Source organism: Lepidothrix coronata, unplaced genomic scaffold (assembly GCF_001604755.1).
Source record: "Lepidothrix coronata isolate B3197 unplaced genomic scaffold, Lepidothrix_coronata-1.0 Scaffold236, whole genome shotgun sequence".
Taxonomy (NCBI): Eukaryota; Metazoa; Chordata; class Aves; order Passeriformes; family Pipridae; genus Lepidothrix; species Lepidothrix coronata.
Window position 1 is genome coordinate 723111 of NW_016690416.1, and position 25631 is coordinate 748741.

General features: G+C 44.3%; 1 protein-coding gene across 5 annotated transcripts in view; it reads left to right on the top strand.

The window, feature by feature from the left end:
• The window catches only part of FSTL4 (follistatin like 4), a 199749-nt gene that overhangs the window by 134546 nt on the left and 39572 nt on the right, over nt 1–25631 (top strand). The window lies entirely within an intron of this gene.

The following is a 25631-nucleotide window of genomic DNA, read 5'->3' on the forward strand; positions in this document are numbered from 1 at the left end:
TCAATATCTTCCTTCCATTGTGTCCCCCCAAACTGCCCCAATATTTAAGGTGAGGCTGCCCCAGGGCAGAGCAGAGCAGGACAATCCCCTCCCTGGTGATGCTGAGGAGAAGGCAACGTGCACTGCTGATGCATAAGTGGAAATTTTGGGGGATTGCAACCTTTTGTTTTTTGAAATCTGCCCGGGACCAAAGATATCACTCACCCCTCTGTCCAACCTCCCCAGAGGTCCAGCCAGCTCTGAGTGACACCATGTGATGCCGGTGACTTGCTAAGCCCAATTAGAAACAGCACATTGCTTCTTTCTACCTGTAATTTATCCACAATTATTCAGGCACACAATTATTCTGGGTATTTTTCACTGCAGTGACTGAGAACACTGAGCAGGGCAGGTTCTACCCTTCCTGGGTGGAAGGTTTCCTGTAATATTTTTATACCTGAAACAACCCCAGCACGGAGGAGCTGGACTCAGCACATCTGTGTTTTGCCAGGATAGGTATTTCATTGAGGGCTGGTTTAAGCTGTGGCAGCAAAGCTCATTTTCTGCCCCTATAAATGGCATGCAGACAAGGCAGATTTGCTGCTGGAGCTTATCACTGCTGGACCACTATCAGCAGCCTTTTCCTAGCAGGCAGCTATCTTCAATTTAGACTTTGTCCCTCAGCCCCCTGTGTAACCAGAAGACTTTTGAAAATCTTGGAATAACTTGCTGAAGGCCTTTTATCCATCACTGCTTTTAAGCATTTAATATTTAAATACCTTTTTATCATCCTAATATTCTTATTTTCACCCACACACCCTGCTGTTCCCCGGGGTCGTTATGGATGTAAGTTGAGGAGGGCCCAGTGTCCAACCACTGCTTCCACCCTGGTGCTGGTCCTGGGTGCATCACCCAGCACAGTCATGCTGACACATGAACAGGCAAACTCCCAGTTTAAATGTTCCCTCAGCACAGGGGGGGGGAACACAAAGCATAAGATATTTCTGGAGCAGTACAGCGAGTTGCTTTGCTGTATGAAAATGTCAGCAAGGCTACAATGTTCCATTAGTAATGAGAATGGAACAAATTACCTCCAGATGAAAATTTTTAATTGAATTGCAATCTTAACATCTCGCTAATATATTGCAATAATAAGAATATCAGGACGATTGAAATGTATTTAAAATCTGTGTCAACTGAAATGCTGAGATCTGGTGCTGGGTAAAAGGCCTGTGATGGATATATGTCTCAAAAATGGGCTGGTAATTTGGTGGTGCTTGGCTCTGCAGTGTCATAAAGCTCCTCTCTGATGTGTGCTTGAAGTGTTTGTTGTCAGTTTTAAATGTTTCTTCCCAACAACAGCAGCACTGGGGGCTGCCTTAAGTGCAGCCAGGAGCTATAATATATTTTGCATATGTCTGCCAGAATCCATAGGTAATGATCACGTGGGAAAACCTTGGTTCCTGCCCTGGCTGAGGACTGGGTACTGGGCACCAGAGCCAAAATCCTCTGGAGTGAGGGAGAGGGTTTTGTTGGTGTGGGTGAATTAGTTAAACTTGTTTATGTGCATTTAGGGTTGACTGTCCCTGTGTGACTTGCCTGAGCAGGGGATGTAGTTAGGGAGCAGGCTGACTCCAATGTGATAGGGATTATTTTTGTTTGCCCTGGAGATTTGATGACTCACTTAAACAGCCCTGTCCTACGCTTTTGTAGAGCTCAGACAATTCCATCACCCATCATGCTAATTACTGGCAGGTAAACCATTTGCTGGGAAAGCTGCAGGTAGGAAAAATATCCCCCTGGCCCACAAAACCCGCTTTGTGTTGGTTACCTTGTCAGCTCGCTGCTTGTTGGCAGAAACGCAGCTGTGAAGTCAGATACATCTGAAATATGTAATTTTATATAGAAGATATATAATAAAGTCCTGAAATGGATTTTCCTGCCTGACTTTGAGAGGCATAAAGGGCACAACTTTAACTGCATCCCTCAGGAAACTCAAGGCCAACATCCAGTGCCCTGCTGGTGGCCCAGCGTGGGGAATACTGACCTCTTCCCACCCTCCACCTTCCTTCTTTCCTTTTTCCCTCCTCACTGTATCCAAACAGATCATCTTCCATGGAGTAATCCAGGAAAACAGTTCATCATTTGGTTCTTCCAGTGCTATGAGGTTCAGCCCTTGAGCTGAGAAGCACAACAACCTTCTGCTGCCACAATCTGTTATAAAATTTATGGTGCCTTAATTGATCTTTAATCGCCCCGGCTTGGTTGGTGCTTATTTATTACTGGGTAACACGGACTCCAGGACCCACTGAAATAAAACCTATGCCAGCAGTGGAATTGCTGACTGAAAACTCCTGCTCCCAGTCACGGGGGAAGCAGCACAGACAGGATCCCGTTAGATGGATGCCTGGGAAGGAAGAGTCAGCCTTCTGTGAATGGGAAAATAAAATGCAGCATAATTTAAGCTGTTTGATACAGTAAACAGCTAGAATGTGTTTTGCAAACTCCTCACTGTAGGAGTGAATCACTCCTAGTTCACTCACTGTGCAGTGAGTGAAGAAAAAGTCTTTCTTGTGCATTTCCATTTGGGAATTAAAAGGGTTTGGGGGGAAGTGCCCATAGTGATATGTGCTTTAGGGGTATGTAACCACTGTGCATCTGTATATACAGGAATGCACCCACTCACATACTGGGAACATCTGGAAGGCTGCTCCAGAGGCTGCCAGTGTGAGAACTTGAAAATCATTATGTGCTGGGGCATCCACTGCTGCTCTGGGCAACCTGTGCCAGGGCCTCCTCACCCTCCCTGGGGAGAATTTCTTCCTAAAATCTTAATCTACCCTCCTTCAGTTTAGAGCCATTCCCCCTTGTCCCGTCCCTCCATCCCTTGTCCCCGGTCCCTCTCCAGCTCTCTTGGAGTCCCTTTAGGCACTGGAAGGGACTCTGAGGTCTCTCCAGAGCCTTCCCTTCTCCAGGCTGAACATCCCCAGCTCTCTCAGCCTGTGCTGGGTTTAGTGGAATGGAGAGAGGGTTGGTCATGGGGAGGAGATGCAGGGCTGGAGATGGGAGGAGAGGATGTCACAGGGGGTGGGTTATAGGGACAAGGTGTTCAAATGATAACACGATTTCAGAAGGAGCCACGAAAGGACAAAGAGGGCAAGAAAAAGGAGAGTTTGGGAAAAAGATGGAGCTTTCCACTCCTGCCCACTTGCCATGGGGCTCTGGGTCCATGTGTGCCACCGGTGCAGGGTGGTGGCACGAGGCTGCCTGGCTGGGAGAAAACTCCCCTCAGTGCCTCCCATAGAGATTTTATTGCCAGTTCTTCCACCTTTGCCAAACTGAATCTGTTGGAGCCGAAATGCTCCATGCCAGGAACCTGCTGAAAATGAATTTGTCTTTTTTATTTGCTTTCTGGAAACCGCCTAAGAATTGCTCAGCAGTTTTTGGTAACAGGATTAGAGAAATGCCCAGTGTTTAGTCCCTGCTACAGAAAAAAATCTTATTATTACTACTTCAGTGTGGCAGTTTGATACTGGCTGTTTTGCAGTATTGGATTTAAACCTGGCAGTTGAGCTGTACTTGGAGTCAGGATTTTTTTTTTCTAAATTTGCCATATATATATATATAAAAAAATAACCCAGATTTGAGAAAATTATGAGTCTTTGACATGAGACTTCGTGTATTCAGGGCAAGATGATCAGCAGAGAGAACCTAGTGGGGATGTATCCTGACCAACTGTTATCCCCTAATTCCTACAATCATACAGACTTCTGGGAAGCTTTGCCTCACCAAATTTTGTGACAGTCACTAAACAGTGGTGTTTCCTTCTTCCCCTCCCAATTTTTTAATTTATTTTATTTTTCACCCAGAATTATTTAGATGGTACATTCCCACCTAGAACACTTCTGGGGATGTGTGTTTGGGTCATGGCACTTATTAAGAAAGGATACTGGGGTTGAACATGCTTTGGGTTACTGTGTGGGAATTCCTGTGCCTCTGCAAATGCAAGCAGCTCTGCAAATGCTGGCAAGATCCCCTTTCTCCTTCTTCCCAGGGCATAATAAATAGATGCTACAGTTCTTGAGGTGCTCACATACTACAGTACAAGGAATTTTCTAAGTTCTACAGGATGTGAATAGTCAGAACTACTGACACTGTGTCTTTGAGTCAGTGGCCTTGGTCTCCAAGAATTAAACCCCACTGGTTGGCAGGTTTCAGTGGGAGCCAGAATGAATCCTGCATTGCCACAAACGTGGATGGCTGGGGGCATCCCACCATGGCAGTGCCGCCTGCTCTTCCCTAGGAAATCATAATTACACTTTTTAATTATGGCTCCACTCAGAGCCTCACAGATGCCCTCAAACAGCACTAGAAGTCCTTGACATCCTCCTCGAGATGTTTCTCTGCCTGGTGGTGATTCCAGGGGATTTAACTCCATTTGCAGTCTCACTTCAGCTTAAAGCTGCAGAGTTGGAAATGAGCTGAAGGGACTCACTTTTGTGCTGTGCTGGTGTTCTCAGTGTGCACTGCATAAACAGCAGAGAGCCCTGCCAGCTGGAGAGCCTGACCTGGGGGGTTACAATTAACTCCTCACCCCTCTGCCTTCCAGTTCAGCTTTTCTGATGAGCAAAAAGTTTCAAGGCTTTAATTTGTAAAAAGCCTTGGAGCTAGGAAACACAACGGGGAAGAAAAGAAAAGAAGGAATCACGGCTTTGTCCTCTGAGGGGGAGGCTGACCCTTGTGTCCTATCAAATTTAGCCCTAAATATGTTTTACCTTTATTTTAAAATGCCCTTCAGCTGGCATAGGAGCTCCTCATGCCCTGAGCTAATGTATTCAATAACATGGGCTCTTCAAGGTGAGAGCTGGATCTTGTTGCCCCTTGACAGAGATGGAATAATAGTGTAATGCAACAGAACATTTTCGAAATGCTAATACTTGCCACCTGCAACTTAATTTTATTTTTTTCTTATTGCCTTTTTTTATGACATTTCACAGTCCCATAGTCTCAATAGATGGATCTGCATCATAAAAATGACACAGTGATGATTTAAGGAGGATAGGCAGGCTGAGTGAAACGGATGGAGTGCTTTAAGAGTGTCAGTTTAGCACCTATTACATAGGGTCAATGTTCATTTTCAATACATCATTAAAGCATCCTGCTAAATCACTCAGAAAATGTTCATGTTCTCCTTTTGAGCCACCATGTTAGATTACAGGGATAATGAAGTGTAACTGCACATAAATGGTAGTATTGCACAAGCATATTTTATTGTTTTCAGGGCCACTGTTTTAGGCTATTCTGAATATGAAACATTAAAAAATCCACAATGAAATACTGAGTGCCTCCTTAGGTGATAGTTCCCATACTTAGGTTTGCAGTCAGCTCCCAGCTCCATCAAATTTGATATCTAGTGAAGTCATTTTCCCACTCTATCAGTTTTACAATATACAGTGTTCACTAAACTAATATCAATAAAATCAAAACTAGCCTCAGCCTGGTAGCTAGTTCTTAAATTACATTACAGAAGATGTATTTCTATTACTTTGAGAAGAACGTGGCGAGCTCGGTTGTTTCAATAGAAGTCGCTTTGCCAAGGTCCTTTCAAGGACAGGGTGATTTTTGCAGTCTCCAGGTGCTCTTATCAGAGCAGAGTCTCAGTGATACCTCTGACACAATTAAAATTTTTATTATCAGGTTGAAGGTAAAAATCAGGCTATGGAAGACAGGAATCATGATCTACAGGCATAAAACGTTAAATCTTTAAATAAGTCATTGTAATCTGTCCCTAATACTGACCCTTCCCACAGTATGTGCTGGCAGACACTTGGTGTGGACCTGGATTCCATGGGTAGCATATATAAATACTGCAAATATTCCCTTCTGCTGTGCTGAAACAGGGAGCAGAGCTGGCTTCACCCTAGCAGGGAAAAAAAGAATGTCAGATTCCCTCAGGGCTATAAAATATTTATTTGCTTTTATTGCATTTTGTAATGGAAAACATGGCTTTTATTTACAGAAAGGTGATGCAAGTATGTCCCGAGGCACCTGTTCTTCATCCCACCTAATCCATCTGACTGAGGGGTTTAAATTAATGCCTTGATTACTCTGGGCTTTCACTGCCTCCACCAGTGAGACACAGGTACCTCTGATTTTCCTGTGGTAATTATGGAGGGCAGCTCCAGTTTCAAGATCTGTCAGGATCCACATCTGTCAGGAGCCACCTGCTCTTCTGGTTTGGACAGTGTCATTTTGGTGCATTATCAGTGATGCCAGAGGAAGGCAGAGCTGTGATGTGGGAATAGGGAGTTTTGAGGGTGTTGTTCTGGGGAGCTGCTGGAGCAGGCTGAGGAAGAGGCGAGAGCTGAGGAGTGGGGCAGGAGGAGATCCCAAGGGACAGCTTTCCCAGAGGAGGGGCACAGCCTTGGACAAAATCAGGCAGATAACTGGGCTGTATTTTCAGGAAAGTGTAGTTTTACCCATTTTTTTTTTCCTAGTTTCTTTTTCTTACATGTACCTTCACTTGTGGGGGTCATATAATTCTTCTACCATTCTCCTTCATTCCAGGTTAGTGCAAAGGTCCTCTTTGTCTGCAGACAGAGAGGGCTCACACAGACAGAGCCTGGAGAGGCTTTGCAGGGAGTAGGAATCACGATGGAAAAGGGTTGGAGTGGACGTGGAGCAGATGAGTGGAGCAGAAGGTGTCACTGATGGTTGGGACATGGGGCTGGGCAGAGCAGAGGAGCCTCCTGAGTCAGCTAATGGTGCAGCACTGCAGGATTTTTAATGCTTCAGTTGGGAAATTCCTGCCATTAACGAGACATTTGTCTTAATGACAGGCTTACTTTAGGAAACGTTCAAAGCTAATAACTATACTCAATAATGATAGGGAACATTATTGAGTTTTCCCCATTCACCTGTAAAGGATTGTAAAAGACTTCCACCCTCCTGCCAATAAAGCCTTCAGCAGGCTGTGTTCCCCACTGCTCAGCTCCTCCAGGCCCTTCCTACCAGGACTTGCAGGGGAATGTGACTTGAGAAGGTGCTGCTCTGCAAACAGGGAGGAGTTATGGAAAGAAAGGACACTAAAGGAAATATTCCCCCCATTACAAATGGAACAAGTGTGATGTGCAGTGGGAACCTGTGATGTGAAGAGCAGAGGGTCGTATTCCTGATCTTTTTTTCCAAGAGCTGCAGGTATTTAAGCACATGGTATTCCTTCTTTTTCCATGAGTTTGGGCATCCTTTTGGGAAGGGGACCATGGCTCTGCTGTTCTTTTCTAGGATCAGCTCCCAGCCCTGGTTCAAGGTTGGCACATGTCCCCTGTCCCCCCTTCCCCCTGCCTTCTGAGCTGTGGGGAACAAGCCCCTGCAGCATAAACTGGGGCTGGGGAGCTCCCTGCCCTGCAGGTCAGGAGGAACCTTCATCTGAGCCCAGGGAAGGACATTTACATTTGAATTCGTAGAGCAAATTACTTTCCACAAAGCCGGTAGAAATGGTCCCCTGAGCTGTGGAATTTGGTCCTGATTCAGAGACAATTTTCCTGTCCTTTTTAATTTATTTTCTAGCTTTCCCCTTGGAAACAAGGCAGTGCTCCTTCCATATTCTTGACTTCAGTTAATTGCCTGAAAAAATATTTTTGAAGATCTGTTTGTTTTATTTTATGAAGCCGCTCTGGGTTCTGAAGTCTGCCCATATTTCCTTATTATAGCACTCTCTTACTCCTTGGAAGTGTGGCAATATATCAGTATTATCAGGTCTCCAGTTCTTTCACTTTTTGAAAGCTTCAGTGGGCAATTCCAGTATTTTCCTCTTAAGGGAAGAGGAAATGTCCTTTATTTATGTCCTGCCCTCGGCTCTTCTGGTCTTGGGCTGGTTCTGGGGCTGCAGAATCTGTCTCCCAGAGCAGTGTCACTGCTCCTTCAGGTGACCACGTGGAGACAGTGATCAAGAAGAGAAGTCACAACATTGTGTTTATTTTCTTATGGTATAATAGCTTTGCTTTGGTTTTCTCACTGTGCACTATAGGGTGGTCTCACAGGTTTCTGTTCAAAGTAGATTAATAAATTAACACATCCTGCCAGGAGTTGTCCGTGAGTGTCACAGGCAGCAGCTGCTCCCTCCGTGGGGTCTGTGCTCGTGGGCCTGTTCTTTCACCTTTGCCTGGGCTGATTTCTGCACCTGCAGGTTATTCTCTCATGCAAGACTTCTGGGAGACAGCCCCAGCCTTCTTCATGGTTCAGTCTACTTCTAGACTCCAGGAAACCCCTTGACCTCAGCAGGGCCTCAGGTTGTGCCAGGGGACATTTACATTAGTTATTAGGAGAAATTTCTTCACAGAAAAGTTTGTCAAGCCCTGGCACAGGCTGCTCAGGAAAGTGGAAAGGGTTCAGAAAACATGTGAATATGACACTTGAGGATATGGTTTAGTGGTGAACGTGGTGGTGGTGCGGGGTTGACTGTTGGACTTGATAATCTTTAAAGGTCTTTTCCAGCCTTAGCAATTCTGTGATTCTGTGCCCTCAGTGGTTTTCTGTTTCATGGAAAAGGGACATCACTTGCCCCAACTCCAGCTCATATTTCTCCCCTCACCCCGTGGATGGCTGTCCCCAGGCCAGCCCTGGCCATGGCTCAGATCATGATTTATGGAGCCAAGGACCCCCCGGGAGCTGAGGCAGCACCCTGGGAATGGGCACAGCCATGAGGGTGGGCAGTGTCCTGCAAAACTGCATCACAGCACCTGGAGCACAGGAGCTCCTGTGATAAACACACACAAAGAATTTAAGTATTACCTTGAGACTTCCTGTACTGGCTGATTTGAGTCTTCTGGCATTTTACTGACAGGTCAAAGACAAAAGGGGTTCTGTACAGCACTGCACTTGCTCAGAAATGCTGCAGCTGGAGGTTTTAAAGGATTGTTATTCGACCTGTTGTAGGCAACACTGTACACACATCGTACCCTCCAGCAGCTCACCCTCAAACATCTTCTCCAGACCTTTGAAGCAATGATTTGTATGATGCACCTTGTCATTTCTGTGGAAAAGCTTGTTCCACAAATGATCTTAACGTAAAATAGTCGTAAAAAACTGTTGTACCTCGTTTAGTACAAAAACAGGAGCCTGAATATTGGCTTAATTTCATTGTAGAGGCTCAGACATGGCCTGATGGCATGGAAAAAACAGCTCTTGTACCTGTGGGTCAGCACAGCTCTTCTCCAGTGAAACCCAAGTGAACCAAAATGTTTGGGCCTGATTCATGTCCACCCCTGCATCTGAATGTTATGCCACTGTAAAGCAAGATACTAGGGGATAAAACTTTAAAGGTTGGTAATAAAAAGGTAATAAATGGGGATATACAATAGGCTGATGGGAAACTTCATTTATTTCCCTGAGTTATGGGTGACCCCATAACTCAGGAGTGGTGGAGCGAGGTGGAGTTATGAAAGTCATGAAAGGTCATCAATAACAAGTGGAAATAAATGAGTTAGTCTATTGTATTTTCTGTTTGTGTGCATCACCCAGTGATAAATATGACAGTGATGTGGGGATGATGAGGCTGGGAGGGAGCCCAGGAGGAGCAGAGCATCCCACAGCAGTGCTGCCCTGACCTGTGTGAGGGACACCCTCCCTAGGACACTCAGTGGGAAATGGGAATGAAGAAAAGCTGGCTGAAGTAGAAAATAGGCAAGAAAGGTGCCAGCACAGCCAAGGAGGTGACTTACAGGCAGTGTTGCCATGGGGTGGCACACCCTGTTTTTCTCTGGGGAGAGGGAGGTCATGCAGGTCTCCACAGCACATGTAGCAGCTGAGCAAGGATCAAAAGACTCCAGGAATACCACTCAGATGACTTACAGTCTAATGTAACAGCATGAAGGTGCAGAAAGTCTAAAGATGACATTTCCCATGGTGTGAGGCTGTTAGTTCAGTGGTTGCATATTTTAACCCAGTCCCCAGTATCCTCTCACTCTGATTTTTCGGGTTCGCTGGTAACTGTCCCCACTGTGCCCTTCTACAAACCCTCACAGAAGCCAAGATCAAAACAGGGCATGGCAACCACTGAGAACTCACACCTTGCTCACATTTGAAGCTGAGCACTCCAAGGAGGCAGCTGTGTGTACACAGCCATTCCACCCATAATGGGATTATAAAGTGATCCCGGAGAGGCTGGAAAAGTAACCTTGGGAAGTAAGGCATGTGGCTGGTTCTGGTTCAGACACACTGTGAAACTGCAGCTAAATAACGTCTGTCTCTGCTTCACCTCACCATCTGTAAAGCAAGGATTTTTATGTTCTTTCCATAAAGGAATATTACTGGGGAGAGGAAAAAAAACACCCCAACTATGAATTGTGCAGATATTCTTGTCGTGGTGAGGCAGCCCCAGAGCAGCACTCAAATGGAAAGTCACTAGAGGAAACTAAAAGAACAATATTTTGATGAGTCAGTTAGAGAGCCAACACTCTTCCTGCTGACAGAGTATTGAACTTCAAAATTTGGTTAGAAGGCACTGTTTTGCTGACAGTACTGTCTTTCAAAGGACATGCAAAATCAACACCTGACCATCTGTAGTCATTTAAGATTCACCCGTAACATTTTTTGTAATAGAGGGGTTGTTGTTAACCTTGACATCCTGGAGCAATGCCAGCTTCTTCCACTCTGTTATTCATCAAACAGAAACTACTAACATCCTCTTCTGTCATGAAATACTCTTTTGAGTTCCTGGACATTTGATGCAGTTCATGCCTCGAGCAAGTGCAGGTTTGTGTCTCCCACTGCAAGTTGCAGCAAACCATAAACTTCATTTATATGATCCACAGAGTCCTGGAGTGAGGCCTCTTCAGACCTGAAGTCTTCCCAAGGCTGTGTCCACAAGAGACCATCCCATGCAGGCTTTTCCTCTCACGCACTGTCAGTGCTCTGGCAGATGTCTCAAGACTTCTCCTTGGGATGGTCTCCAAGGATGTTCATGGTTGATGTGCTGGCCCCTCGTGCCTTATATTAATAGGAGATTAGGAAGAAGGGATCTCCTTGCTTTTTCCCTTCCCACCCCTGTAACCCTGCAGGAGATAAGGATGCTTTCCCCTTTAACACGGAGCATAAATTTTGATGAGCAGTTCATCCCCTCAGGTATTGCCAAGAGAAGAAGGTAGGAAAAAACAGATGGATCAGGTGTCCACACCACAGCAGGCAGCATCACAAAAGATCATCACAAAATGTTACTGTGCCTGCCTGCTTCAAAATATGGGGGAGCACTGCTGTACCTAGTTTAGTGTCCTTGGCTTTTCTCCTTCCTTCAATCTCTATTATCTGTAACTTGAAAATAAAGGCTCCATTCAGCCTGAAAGGAGCAGTTCTGCTGCAGTTTGTGAATGCTTTGTTTGCTCAAACATCTGAAATATATTACTGTGAATCATTAAGAGCTTTTTTCACAATGTGTCCCTGACTTTGGCACTTCATCCTTGATGTTTCCTGTATCTGCCTTGCTCTTGATTTATACTGAGTTGATGATTTGCAGTGCAATGAAGTGCAGTGAGACAGCCATGTCTTTGGTGGGGGGATTTAAAATCACAGGCACAGCTTTAACGTGGGGCAAAGAACAGGGATGCCTGTGGAAGTCAGCCCGTGGTGCACACCCTGAGGTACCACTAATGCTGCTTGTTCTCAGGAGTCCTTGTGCACAACCTGCTCCTGCACTTCTGCCCCAGCCTGTCTGGAGGGGCTTATCCAGCACTGACACACCCCTGCTGTGCTGGGAGCCTGTGGAATCCAGGCACTGCTCTGCACAAGGGCTGAGGGGTTTTTCCTGCAAAGTTCATCCTCCTATTGTTGGAGGTGAGGTTTGCCTGGCCCATGACAGCACTGAGCATTGTCATCCCCTGCCTGGAATGAAACAGGGGTGGGAAATTACATCCTCCTTGATGTGACCCAGACTAAAGAGTGGTGTCTCTCAGCTCTTGGCACTACTTGGGGGCACTTTCACTTGTGGGATGCTCTTTGTATAGGATCAGAGGCAATCCTCTTAATTCCACATGTTGGCATTTTGCTGTCTTGCTCAACGCACCTTTAGTAAGGGAAAGGGAGAAAACAGTAGAAAAGATAAAGAAATGAGAGTTTTGGGGAAAGGTGAAGCATTAGTGTAAGACAAATGAAAGAATATTCATGTCACCTGTTTAAACAGCATAATTAGCTAATGCTTCTTAAATCCCCTCCGCCTGGGATTAACCACTGCCGGAAACATCCACTCATGCACCTGGGGTCTTGCCAGACACAGAGAAATCCCAAATACTTGTAGCTTAGTGGGTCACCATGGTGAAATGACCCAAAGGTCCCATGTCTTCAGGGAGAAGATATGAACAATTCTTGCCACAGTGATTTATGACACTTGGGGGGTTTGGCAGTGCAGCTCACAAGCAGGGAGGTGAGGTTAACTCTGCTCAACACAACTGTGCCTTGGTTTCCCTGCCATCTTCTGGCTCTGTTGCATATTTCCATTGCAGCTCTCTAGGGCACAAACCATGTTTCTAACACATTTTTAATATATGTTTGAACACAGCTTTGCCCTCTGAAGCCCTGATCATGGCTGGGCCCTTTTGGTGGGTGTGTGTCTCACACATAAAATCCAAACCAAACCTTGTCAGGCATCGTGTGGGGCACTGCAACAGCACTGGGACCAACAAAAGAATAGCTCCATAAATTACCATTAATTGTTTATCCAAATTAATAATAACACAGCTGAGCCAATTAAAAATGTAGGATTTAAGATTACTTTGAAGGGCTGTGAGCCACCAAGGGCTCTCCAGCAATTACAGCACAGCAGAAGGCTTTTCACGGCGTGCCCTGCAGGTATGTGTTATATCTTAGGGAATGGATGTCATGTTACGTTTGTGAGGATCATTTCATTAGCAAAGCCATGATTTACACAATGGGCAATAAATACTGGCATCTACAATAATTGTATTGGCTGCAGATTTTGCCTTGGAAAGTTTGCGGGGTTCCCCTCATGAGCAGTAGCTACAGTTTAATGTAGATATTTAATAATCAACTTTAATGGTTTCTTAGGACCAAGGTATTATTTAGGGAAGATATTAGCAAAAGCAATTGAGCCATCAGTGCTGATGTACTCTGTAAGATAGTGGCTCTTTATGATTTACTAATTTGTATCTGACCTTTGGTGAGTAAATTAATGTGTTGTGGATGTTGTTTCTGTGTCTCTGCATAAACTAGAGGTGGAGGAAGGTCTGGCTGGAGGAAGGCTCGTGTTCAGGGAGGAACCAGCAGGAGGAGGGTAACCAATTAACCCTTTCTGTGATGTGGTGGTTGTGATGTGCATGTGGGTGTGGATTCTGAGAGAATTTCTGGGCTTTTCTTCACATTAAGAGTGAGTTGTTCCTTGGAAAAACAGAACATCTGGTTGACAATATTTGTGATGAGTGCTGTGCTAAAGATCTTAAAAAGAAACTGTCCCCAGACTCTTGATGTGATGAATATTGTTATTTGTTGTATTCAGCTATGCTGGTGAATAACTTAGCATTAAACAAGCTTTTGCTTGGCCCACTAGGTTTCTGGGCTGTTGTAAATTAAATATATGTTCAAAGATTGTGTTTCTATTTAAGTTATAGACTCAGTCAGCAGTAATTCATTATATACAGTGCACTGTGCATTCCTCAAGTGTTCAGTTCATTGAGCTGATTTTAATTTGTGATCATTAAACGTAAACAAGGCATGTACCTACTGCAGTCAGCCTAAAAAGTCAATATTAAGAGCCATCACCAAAATGGGGAGATCTAAGATTGTGTTCTGTTAGTACAAGAGAAATCTCAGTGCTGTGGTCTGTAATTGCCTCTATAGGGAGGAGGTGGTGGGTTGCACAGAGATATTTAATGTCACATACAAAGAAATAGTGAGATATAGTTGGTGGCAATTAAAAAGGGAACAATTAAAAAATAGTAAAAAATTAGAAGACCGTTTTTATAGGAAGAAGGGATGGAAATGTGTCTATTAGAGAGAGGCTGTGGCTGCCCCATCCCTGCAAGTGTCCAAGGCCAGGTTGGACAGGGCTTGGAGCTACCTGGGCTAGGGGACGGTGTCCCTGCCCATGGCAGGAGGGGTGGAACTGGATAATCTTTAAGTTCCCTTCCAACCCAGACTATTCTGTGATTCCAACCTCAACCATTCTGTGATTTTTTATCACTCTGTGATTTTTAAATACTGTTGGTTGGAAGAGATGATGAGACACATATTGAAGCAGGCTGAGAGCAGAGGTGGGCTGAGGGCTGGAGGAGCTGGAGCAACCCAAGCAGGACTGAGTTTTGAGATGCAAACTCAGGTGCAGATTGCAGAGATTCGGAAAAGCTCCTCAGGTTTTGGCAGAGAAATTCCTTCGGGGAGAAGCAGCAGAGGCAGGAGCAGGGCCAGGCCATGCATTGCCCTGTCAGTCTCTGCTGGACCTGGGAGGGTGAAGAGGGAAGGAGGCAAATCCAGAGGTGATGGAAGAGCTGTGGCTGCAGGGAAGGGAAATGGGGACCAGTCCTGGCTGGGGTGACTGGTGAGGGCTGTCAGTCACAGCCAGTGGGGTGGGGTGGCTGAAGGCAGGGACAGGAGGTCTTGGACAGGTCAGAGCTGGGAGCAGGCTGAGCAGAGACGAGGCAGAAGGGCTAAAAAGTCTCCTGTGTGAAACAATCCCTCTCTGAGGCCACATAACTCAGTGAAAGCAAACATGTCAAAGGTGCTCACGAGCGTTTCTGAAGCGGATTTAATGGTGAAGAGTGTTACAGAAAAATCCAGGGAGCAATGAATCATTTCTGCCTTCAGAGCTGCATTTGAATAGCTGAAAATAAGGTTGAGGATATAAGATAAGGAAAACAAAATTGTTGAATGGCTGCTCTCTAAATAAGTCCTGGCAGGATTAGAAGGGCACTGTGAGACCCAGGTGATGGAGGCTGTCACTGCTCTCTCCTGCAATCAGAATGTTCTTCTGGTGCCAGGGGGTTTTATATGACATAAGACTTATAAGCCTGGATGATAAAGAACAGCTTCTATAAATCATTTTGCTCTGCAGATGTAAAAGTTTCGAGATGCTGCTGTCGGTCTGTACACAAAGTACAACTGGCCACGTTGGGTTTTGCCAGCATATCTTGCTTTTCAATATGCTTTTTAATATGGTAGTCTGGGTGATTTGTTTTTCCTGTTACTTTCAAGGATGCAGCATTTATCATTCTTGTATTACTGGAATTTAAGTTTCTCACAGCAGAAGCTGCAAATCTCAGCTTCAAAGTATTTTTATGTAATTAAATTTCAGTTTTATATGTGGATTTTATCCATGAACCTCAGAGGGGCTTTAATGAGAAATCCAACAACATGACATGCTTGGGGGTATTTGTGTGACCCCTGTTTTCACGGGTCCAAGAAATCTTTTCAAATATGTTATTCCCAGAATATAGAATTCCTAGGAGTTCCTTCCCCTGGGGGAAACTGAGGCAGAGCAGGGGTCACTGTCTGGGCTAGGACTTAAATCTGCTTCTTCTGCCATCACCATGGCTTGACACTATCCCTGGAGCTCTCTGCAGAGGTTTCAACTCCACTGGAAAAGCCACCTTGGTGGCTGTACTTAATCCCTTCAGTGCTGGACCCTTCCAAACCTTTTGTTGTCCATCCTGATTCCAAATTTGTTCCAAAATCCCAGCTGCCTGCCCAGCATTGTGCTGGAGCACTGATGAATTAACCAGTTAAAGGCTCTTATCTGCAGGGGAGAGGTTTAACCAGGACAAAAGCTGCCCACAACAAGCCATGTGTTGATAGCAGGGGCTTTTCTTTAGGTTCTGTTCTTTGCTCTGTGCTTTCCCTGCACCAGAAGGAAATAGTATGGAAGTACATGATTCTTCTCAGCTTGCTGCTGCTTGTCTGCACATTCTTTTCTCCTAAACTTTAGGGAGGCAGATCTGAGCATGGGAAGGACACAGTGAGAGTGCTGATGCTCGAGTTTTTATCAACTAATGTATTTTGAAAATGCAAGATGTTATCTGGAGAAATGTTGCTGCAGCACAGCCTTGCTGTCACCTTGCAGGGTCCCCACCAGTTTGTGGCATCCCAAATCTGTACATCACTGCAGCTCACATCAAACTGGCCCAAAGCCTTGCCTTCCAAGGCAGGACTGGCAGCACCTTGGGCTGAGAAGAAGTGCATCAGTCACAGAATGGTTTGGGTTGGAAGGGACCTCAGAGATCCCCCATTCCATGTGCAGGGACACCTTCCACTACACCAGGTTGCTCCAAGCCCCATCCAAGGTGAAGTATCTCAGGTTCTGTCTTGGGGTGGCATGAGCACAGGAAAGCAGAGTCCTTGCATTTATTAAGCATCCTGAGCGTAGCCACAGTCAGGAAAGATGCAAAATCCATCCAGTCACCACAGCTGAATTTGCAGTGATCCATAGAAAGCAATGAAAGCTCCATGAAAAACATCACTAATGCTTATTTACAGCTCCAGAGGTGTGCTCTCATTGATTTGGTTGTTTATGAGCACAGTAAATGAAAGAAATACATACACCTATAAATGCTTTTTTACAGACCCTTAATTGAGGTTGAGAAGGAACACAGGGGTGGTTTTTTTTCTAGGCTCCTTGTTTCCTGTTGCATCTGTTTTTCAGTGTATCACATTCCCTGATGGTGCTGGCCAGGAACTCAGGAAAATAGACAGAGTGAAAGATTGGAGCAGTTCAATGCAGCCATTTTTGATGATTCAGGTTTCAAACTATGTGTGAATGCTTCTTGAACTCCAAATATCCCATGGCCTGACTTGTCTCTATTTTTGAAGTGATTTATGTCCACATTTTAGTGGTTCCCACAAGTCATGCTGAACTTAATGTTCTGACAGTATTTCCGTGATAAACCCTAGAGGTTTATAGAGCCTCCATAAAAATTCACTCCAGGGAGAAACTTGGCCTGCCACATCATCCAGCAGAAGCTATCTTCTTCTGTCTTAAATCAGGTATAAATCAGTTCAGCTGTTGGAACTGAGAAAAGTTACAAAAATAAGTTTAGTGGTTTCATATGCTTTTTGGTTCTGAAACTCTGAAATACCGTAGTTTAAATATAGATAGTGGCTGTTGTTAAAAGTCTTGTTTGATTTGGAAGAACACTGCCCGTGCCAAGTGTTCTCAGTCTCAAAGCTAAGGAATTTCTGGACTGGGAAAAACTTTTTAACTGCTACAAATGCTGAAATAAACCTTATAGAAGGGACAACCTTTGTGGCAGTGAAACAATTGATGCATTTGTGTCTTAAGTTCCAGTAGGACAGAGAGTGTGAAACTCAGAGGGCATCTGCAACATCTCACATCTGTCCTCAAAAAACCGTAATGTTCTTTATTTTTCAGTGTGGTCAGTGAAAAACTGCTCTCCCACAGTTATTTGGAGAGAGGCAGAGGAGGACCTACAGTGTGATTTTGACGTTCTTAAGAAAAAGAGACTTTTGAGGATCTTAAGAAAAAAAGTCTTTCGAGTATCATGTTAAACTGGCCCTGGCACAGGTTGCCCAGAGAAGCTGTGGCTGCCCCTGGATCTCTGGAAGTGTCCAAGGCCAGGTTGGATGGGGCTTGGAGCAACCTGGGCTGGTGGAAGGTGTCCCTGCCCATGGCAGGGGGTGGCACTGGATGAGCTTTAAGGTTCCTTCCCACCCAAACCAATCTGTGATTCTGTGACTCCCAGAAGGAATTCTGAAAGCCTGTTAGACCATTAGTAATTTTACTTGTGAAGTTAATAAATTGGCTGGGGAAATGTGTGGCTGTTCCAATCTCGGCAGGACACTGTTGGTACAACATGGGAATATTTTATCAGGAATTAATCGTATCAACGTTGCTCTCAATCTGTGGGAAATAGGAATTTAAAATAAAAACAAATGCATTTATGTAAACTATTCTCTAAAATAGACTACTTATGCCTATTTACATAATGAATCCATCACCACCCTCAGGAGATTAGATAATTAAGCACTGAACAACTTATATTTATTCATGTACTTTCAAGAATGAATGAATTATCCCTTCCTGCACAAACTCGATGTTCTCCCCCTGATTAGTAACAGGAGGACGGTGATGGGATTTTGTGATGGAAAGTGTGTTGCTTGTTTTCTTTAGAAAAAAAAGAGGAAAACAAATTGATCTTTAGGATAAAGTACTTAAAGAAGCTGTGTTTGGTTAAAAGTCAATAGAAACGATTTTTAGCAAATTTATTAACTACATGAATGTGCTTGATAGAAATTCATGTGGGAGAGCTGGACTTAAATGTGTATGATTGTTGGAAGGACTTTGTGTATAATTTAGATAACTAAGCAGCTGTTTGAACAGTTTGTCTCTCCAGATGTAACATTTCCAGTGCAGGTGGCTCTGCTGGAATTACTCACCTGGAGTTCCTCTGTGGTCAGTGTGGGAGCAGATCCCCAAGGCAGGCAGGGTGACCCAGGGCCCAGGAGGGGATTGAGGCACTGTCTCAAGGTGGTACCAGCCTCCAGATCTCTGAAGTCCAGGAGATCTGAAGAAATCCTTGGCTGCTCTCAAATCCAGCTGCTGGAAATGCTGCTCCTCCTCCCCTGGGGAACTTGTTCACTCTTCCAGAGGGGAACATGCAGGTATTTCATAGGACCAAGGGCATTGTGGTCTGCATGTGAAGTCCTAATCCCTCTTAGTGAGAAGCTGGACCAAAGTCTGATGTGAGATTCCACCCCCTTCAGGTTGTGCTTTGTTTTGTTCTGCACATTCTCATTATCTAAATATCAGCCTGGTCTAGTGAAAGGTGTCCCTGCCCCTGGCAGGGGGTTGGACAAGATGATCTTGGAACGTCTATTCCAACCCAAACCATTCTATGGCGTGTCATTGATAGCATTTTATGGACGCAGTTGCTGAAGAAAAGGTGTCATAATATTTCATTATTTCAATATCTGCTTTTCTCTTACCTTAAGTCACGGTCACATGGACTAAAAGAGTTGTTCAACTTGACAGGGATGAGAGACGGGGTCTTGTCTTACAGCCCCACACCAGAGCTGAGTCTCGTGGGTGACTTGCACACATTTATTTTGAATTCCACAACAGCACAGGTTTTAGCTTCAAGTGTAAGGTTGGGACCTACCTGTGGCCATCAAGAGTAATGACAGAAGAGGGCCTCAGGTACTAAATTCTACTGGAAATATAATGATGCTTTTTTATGACTTAGAAAACAGCATTGCTAATTTAGTAGAGAATTTACAATAAAATGCTTTCTGAAGTAGCACACACGAGGTCCTGAGGATTTATAAATTACATTAAGAACCTGAATTATTGCAGTTACAAAATAAAGCTGAGGTATGAACATTTCTACTTAGCTTTGTTGTTCACATTAATTAAGCTTACAATCCTTAGAGCTGCCTCTTTTTGAGGGACACCAAGTTCCTGAGATGTCACACCAAGGGTGGCCAGAGGCAGAGCCAGCTCTTGGTGGTGTTTTTCACAGGTTAGAAAGCCAGAAACCTCATCCCAGTCACCTGCTCTGAACTGATGTGGGAGCTGTAGGAATTCTCTGGGTTCATTAATTGTGAACAACTTTAATCATGTTCATTAACAGCTGTAATGTTGTTAATTAATAACATAAACAATTTTAGTAGCATGACTGGCTTTGCTGTCATTCCAAGCTGGCGTTCAGAAAATGGAGTTTGCTTTTGTGGCTGAGTGCTGGATGGCCCTTTCCCCTGTCTCAGGGCAGGTGAGAGCACAGGAGATGTGTCTGGGTGAGAGCAGCTTGTTGGACCTTAATAATCAGCAAAATGTGATGGCATGACAGTGTTTCTTCTGGAGATAGTCCTAAAAACAGCCAGTGGGACAGGTTTGCAAAGGCAAACTAGGGTGATTTGTGTACTGAGGTTGTTACTAATTCATTTATTTGGCCTATAGAGTAGAGTAGAAACTAAATCAAATGCTAATATCAGTCATTTATAAGCATATTATACAGTGCTTTACAGATTCTGACCCACTGTGAACTGCTTTTCATTGCTTTTAACCTCTCCCAGCTGTGACTGTCCAGATGACATCTCATCCCAATGTCTCCCCAGCAGTATCTCCAGAGTCCCTCATTGTCTGGCCAAACTTCATCTTCAGTGGCATGTTTAGGCACACACCTCACGTATAACATGGTCATTTTAAAATCAATTAGCTGCAGTTGGCTCAGCTTTAAGAGGGACTAAAATTTCTCCAAACTCCACGCAAAGCCAAATACATCTCATCAAATTTATTGGGGGGAAAAAAAATTAAAAAGGGTATATCCTGTTTTTAACTATGATCCATTAATTGTTTTTACTTTCTTGATTCAGTGAGCTCCTCACCTTAGAGTGTGTTCAGCTAGAGAACTCTTTTATCTGTTGAAACAAATGCCAAAGTCACCACTGACCTTCATGGCCCTGAGGCAATAAACAGATTTTACTAATGCAATGCAGTGCATAAACACAGCTGCAGGACTTGGGGAATTAAGTAGACACTAAAGTTTCCATCCCATTAAATCAACCCTGACTTGAACCATTGCTGGAGAAACACGATGTATTTAGGGCTGTGTTACCCATGCTTCAGTTCACAAACAGCAGGTCTCTCTGCTCAGGAGCATTAATCTGGGGGCAAGAGTCAGTGCTGGAGACTTTCTTTGAAAGTCATTCTCCCGTTACATCAAACAAGGGACGTTTTGGTTCTTTCTCTCCCCTCTGAGAACGAGTTACAGGATTAAAAAGGCATTGCCTCATCTCATAGGCACGATCTCAGCAATAGAGCCAGAGTAGATTAGATATTAGGAAGGAATTCCTCCCTGTGAGGGTGGGGAGGCCCTGGCACAGGTTGCCCAGAGAAGCTGTGGCTGCCCCATCCCTGGGAGTGTCCAAGGCCAGGTTGGACAGGGCTTGGAGCAACCTGGGCTAGTGGAAGGTGTCCCTGCCCATGGCAGGGGATTGGAATGAGATGATCCTAAAGTTCTCTTCTAACCCAAACTATTCTATGATTCTAAGATATTCTGTTTTAGCAAGGCAAGATATCCATGAACAACTATAACAATGATTAAAGGTGGCAACAATGCATTAAAAAGGATATTTTCTTTAGATTTAAGGGAAGAGATCTAATTAATGGTATTAAGCCCTTTTTAGTGTGAGATCTGTGTCTGTAGGTAGTGCAGCACGAGCAAAGGCAGGTGCCCCACATCACTGTGTAGATTATCTCCACGAGGCACTACATCAAGGAGGTTTTCTCCATAGATGTTCATTCCAGGTTGCTCCCTGTAATGACCTCAATTATACATGTCTTCATGGGGAAATTATGACTGCCTTTGGCAGGCTGCAAATGACAGCAGAGAGAAAGATTTCCATGATAAACCAGCACAACAAGCAGTACCTGCTGCATTAGTATGCAGAGCTGGTGAGGGTGCAGTGTAACTCCAGCTTAGCACCTTAGGTAACACTGGAGAGGAGGAGGGACAGAGGAAAATGTTCAACAGGATCTTGACATTTTTCTTACAAGAAGAGGAATTAGTAAGGCTTCACGTTCTCGCCGTGGGACTGGCACTGCAAGGAGTTTAATGTAATTTAATGTGAGAACATCAGGATGGCAACTGCTGGGTCACCAGAGGTGCTCAGTGCTTCAGGCTCAGTGTCAGGCCAGGCAGGAAAGGTGGGAGAACCCCTGGCACACAGGGAGGGATTGATCTCTCACCCTCCAGAACAGGGCAGAGGGGTTTGGAGATGGCACTGCCCTGATTCCTGAGCCACACAGTGCTCAGGCACTGAGCTCTGCCATCACCAAAGGACAGGTTGTGGTGTCCTGGCCACCCTTCACTGATCTTGATTTTGTACCACATTTAGTGTCTTTCATCTGCCTGATTAAAGGTTACTTCAGGTCCTCTGATACAGAGTCAGCCTTAATTCAGTTCTTTCTTAAAGGTGATCATTACAAAGCCCTGTCTGAAACCAGTAAAAGTTGAGTGAAAAATGACAGCATCCCATTCTCTGCTGATGGCATCTCTCTCGGATAACAGGAGGCAAGAACTTTTTTTTTTTCCATCTGGAATAAGCTGAAGAGTTACTTCAGCTGAAATCCCAGAGAGAAGTACCAGGTTTGACATGACTTGATGACTGTGGTCAGCAAGGACTGATACTCGTTGGACCTATGGGATGTAGAAAGCTGGTTTCCATGCATCATCCTGCAGAATTTCCAAATGAACATAAAACTGCTTGATTTTAGGATCAAATTCCATGCCAGCTTGTGTTCTGCAAGTGAGCACCATTTGTTATGTTCAGTTTTACACACATGGTAAAAATCCTTTTATCTCCTAAAGGTTTTTAAAAATAAAATGAAAAGTACTCAATACTTAATCTAGGAGCTCTACACAAAATCGTTATGGTGACTTGAATAATTTGTACACATAAATCAAATAACATCAGTGTGTCTAAGCTCTATAAATTAGGTACGAGACTCTTGAGTTTTTTAAGAGATTTTTCAAAAGCTCAGCCTCCCATCCTCTTAGGGAATCCTGTTTCCTCCCCAATACACCTGATTGCATAAGGAAATCTTTTCTGTGGATAACAACAAAGCAATAACTGAAACCACACAAAATAATTCTGTAGTAGTAGAAAGGCTTTTAGATGTTAATAAGAGTCCCTCAAATGTATTGGTAATAAGATGCTCTCAAATATGCTCCATAGAAACACTCTAAAAAGGAGTGTGTTTGTGTTGTTAAAGTGGTCTGTGCTAATTACATGCTTTAACATAAAAAAGTCATCTCCTGGCCTCATATGGTTCATCCAGGAATGGCAGCTGTGCAAGGTGTCTTCTTAATTAAAAGTTAATGTATTTTTCATTACTGTGCTTCTAAAAAGGAAAAGCTAAAGCCTTTTTAGCAGTCATTTGGAAGATGGGCAGGGAGCCTTAAATTCTGCTGCAACAAAGCACTCAAAAAACGTTGCTGAAGAGGGAGCTTATGGGAGCCCAGCATGAGCCAGGGAGCTCAGGGCAGGATGAAAAACAGCAGAGGGAATTAAGGAAAACAGCAGTAAGATGAAAAAACAATTCTCTTGTAAATGAATGGCCCTGTATTTCATTTCTCCTCAAGAAAAGATGTCCTCATTAGCCCTACTCCACGCTACAAATTATTGTAATTATCAGTTCTTTATCCTGTCAAGTGCGCTCCAAATATTTTATTCATTAAAAGGAGGTCTTTATTATGCAGAAAATAACTACATTTTTAGCCCCTGTGTGCTGTTTACATGCTTCAGGAAGCTGGATGGGGGTGTTGGGATGGACATACCATCCCTGGAAATGTCCAAGGCCAGGTTGGATGGGGCTTGGAGCAACCTGGTCTAATGGAAGGTGTCCCTGCCCATGGCAGGGGGGTGGAATGAGATGGGCTCTAAGGTCCCTTCCAACCCAAACCATTCTGGTTCTCTGGGGCATCTCCACTCCTATGCCTGTGCCCCTGAGTTGCCACATCCCTGATCTCTCCCAGCAGGTGCCTGAGGGCAGTGTGATTTAATGGGGTGTTATCTCTTCCTAGCTCAGCCGCCAAACAGCTCAGTGACCTTGTGTGGGTAATGTTCTCCTTCCCAGTCTTAATTCATCTCCCCTTCTGATTTTTAAGGTGTGAAGCACAGAATATTGATGGTTGGATTCTGTTAGTCTCTCTTCTCATGTAATGCCTCTGGAAGCCAACAAATACTAGCACCAAGTTAGTAAAAAATTCCTAATTTTGACCACCCATCTATCATAACTATAGCTACCTGTTATTTAAAACAGCTTGTACTCTTCCCAAAACAGCACTGGGAATTCTAAGGAGGAGAAATGCTCACTGCTGGCAGATATGGGATGTATCTGTATGGATCCCTGCAGCCCAAAGTCAGCCTCAGATCCACAGTGGCGAATACATTTTGTGGCACATTAACTCCTCTCTTAGGTGGAAGAAGCAGGAGAGGAGGGGTGCAGAGCTGTTGGAGCACGTCTGCACAAGCAAGTTTGGCACTAATTCTTCACAGTCAGTTGCTAGAGCAGAGCACTGAGTCTGTCCAGGCTGCCCAAGGCTGCTGACATAGCCTGAGGATTTTAGTGAACAGATTTAAGAGATTTGCTACTCAAGAGATGTTAAAGCAATTTTTCAATTAGACTACACGTGAAGAGGTAGAAAGTGGTGCTTGCCAACGTTGATACTTTTTTTTTTCATTTTTATTCCATGCATTTCCATCGTGCAAGCCCCATCAATGAATGCAAGATTTTCCCACCAAAGCCGTTAAAGTTTAAGGCCAAATCACATCTTAATCTGTGAACTGACATGATAAAATGGGTGTTCAGATTCACTGAAAGTCAGCACTTCAGAGGGCTGGAGGAAAGTGCACATGGCATTGAGATCTTCTCAGGAAGTGACATGAAGATCTTGTGTGGGGTGTAATGATGGAGATGTGGTTTTAAAGAGGTGGTGATGAGGATTCAGTAAGGTCTGCCTCAGGAGTTTCTTTTGTGTGGCACATGTAAGTCAAAATAACTGTTTGTTGTTTTGTTTTTTTTTTAATTTAAATAAAATACAAGAAAGCTTTGGTTTTTAGGACATCTGTATCTCAGATGCCATATATGGCTGTCTTTGGTAAAGAAGATTTCCTGTTTGGTGGCTTCCAGTATTTGGACAGTTTAAAACTGGGTTTATCTATGTTTCAGTGGCAACAGTCTGACCTTAATTCTTCTTCAAGGAGTGAACATGACTCGTTTTTGTGCTTTTTCAAAGGACCTTGGCAGGAGGGCTGTAGAGAAACAAAGCCAGATGATCTCAAGCCAGAGAGCTTGTCCTCCCTGTCCTCCTGATACTGCTCTGTATCAGCCAGGCTGGCTCGTGGGCCACCTCAGTGCCCTCGTGCCACAGCTGCCACTGAGATGCCTTAGCAAAGGGACACAGTGACTTTGATTGTGGCAGATTCCACTTGTCTCTTTACTTGGCTTTATTGTTTATGTCTTTGGGTTTTTTATAGCATAGATATTCCACCTCCTTGCCAAAATCCTTCAGAGTTATTCCTGGAATGAGAAAGAAAGGAGGCAGAGGGGGGATGCGATAGTTTTAGTCTAGGCCTTCCTTGGTGACCAGTTTGTAACCAAGGAAGTGGCCACGTTCCCAGTATTCCATACGATTTTTGCATAAGTCAGGGCATAAATAAGAAGGAGAGAGAAGCCTCTTCCTCCCTTCACTTCCGATGGACTCGAGAACAGCAGGTCCTTGTGGTTGGTCTTGCTCATCTGGGTGTTGAGGCCTTCGGGCCCTGTTGTTTCTGCTGATCCCGGGAGGTGGAGGGTGCTGGCGGTGCTTGGCGCAATTCTGCTGTCTCAAGGAGAGAGTAGTAAGATTTTATTTTGCTAGTTCTTTATTGATTGTGCACACCTGCTTCGGGTTTCTTTTGTGTTTTTGTACCTTTTCCCTTTCCCTTCCCCTTTGGTGGGGGTTGTTTGGGGTTCTCTTTTTATACGTACATAGTATTGTAACTGTATATAACTGTGATATATGTAAATATATATATTTTGCTATAGCTCCATTGGTTTCAAGTCTTTCATCTTCTCTAATAGTTTTTTTTTTTCCTTTACCCAAAGGGGAGGGGGAGTCTGTAGTCTGGGGGACTTGGCGGGAAGCCAACTCGAA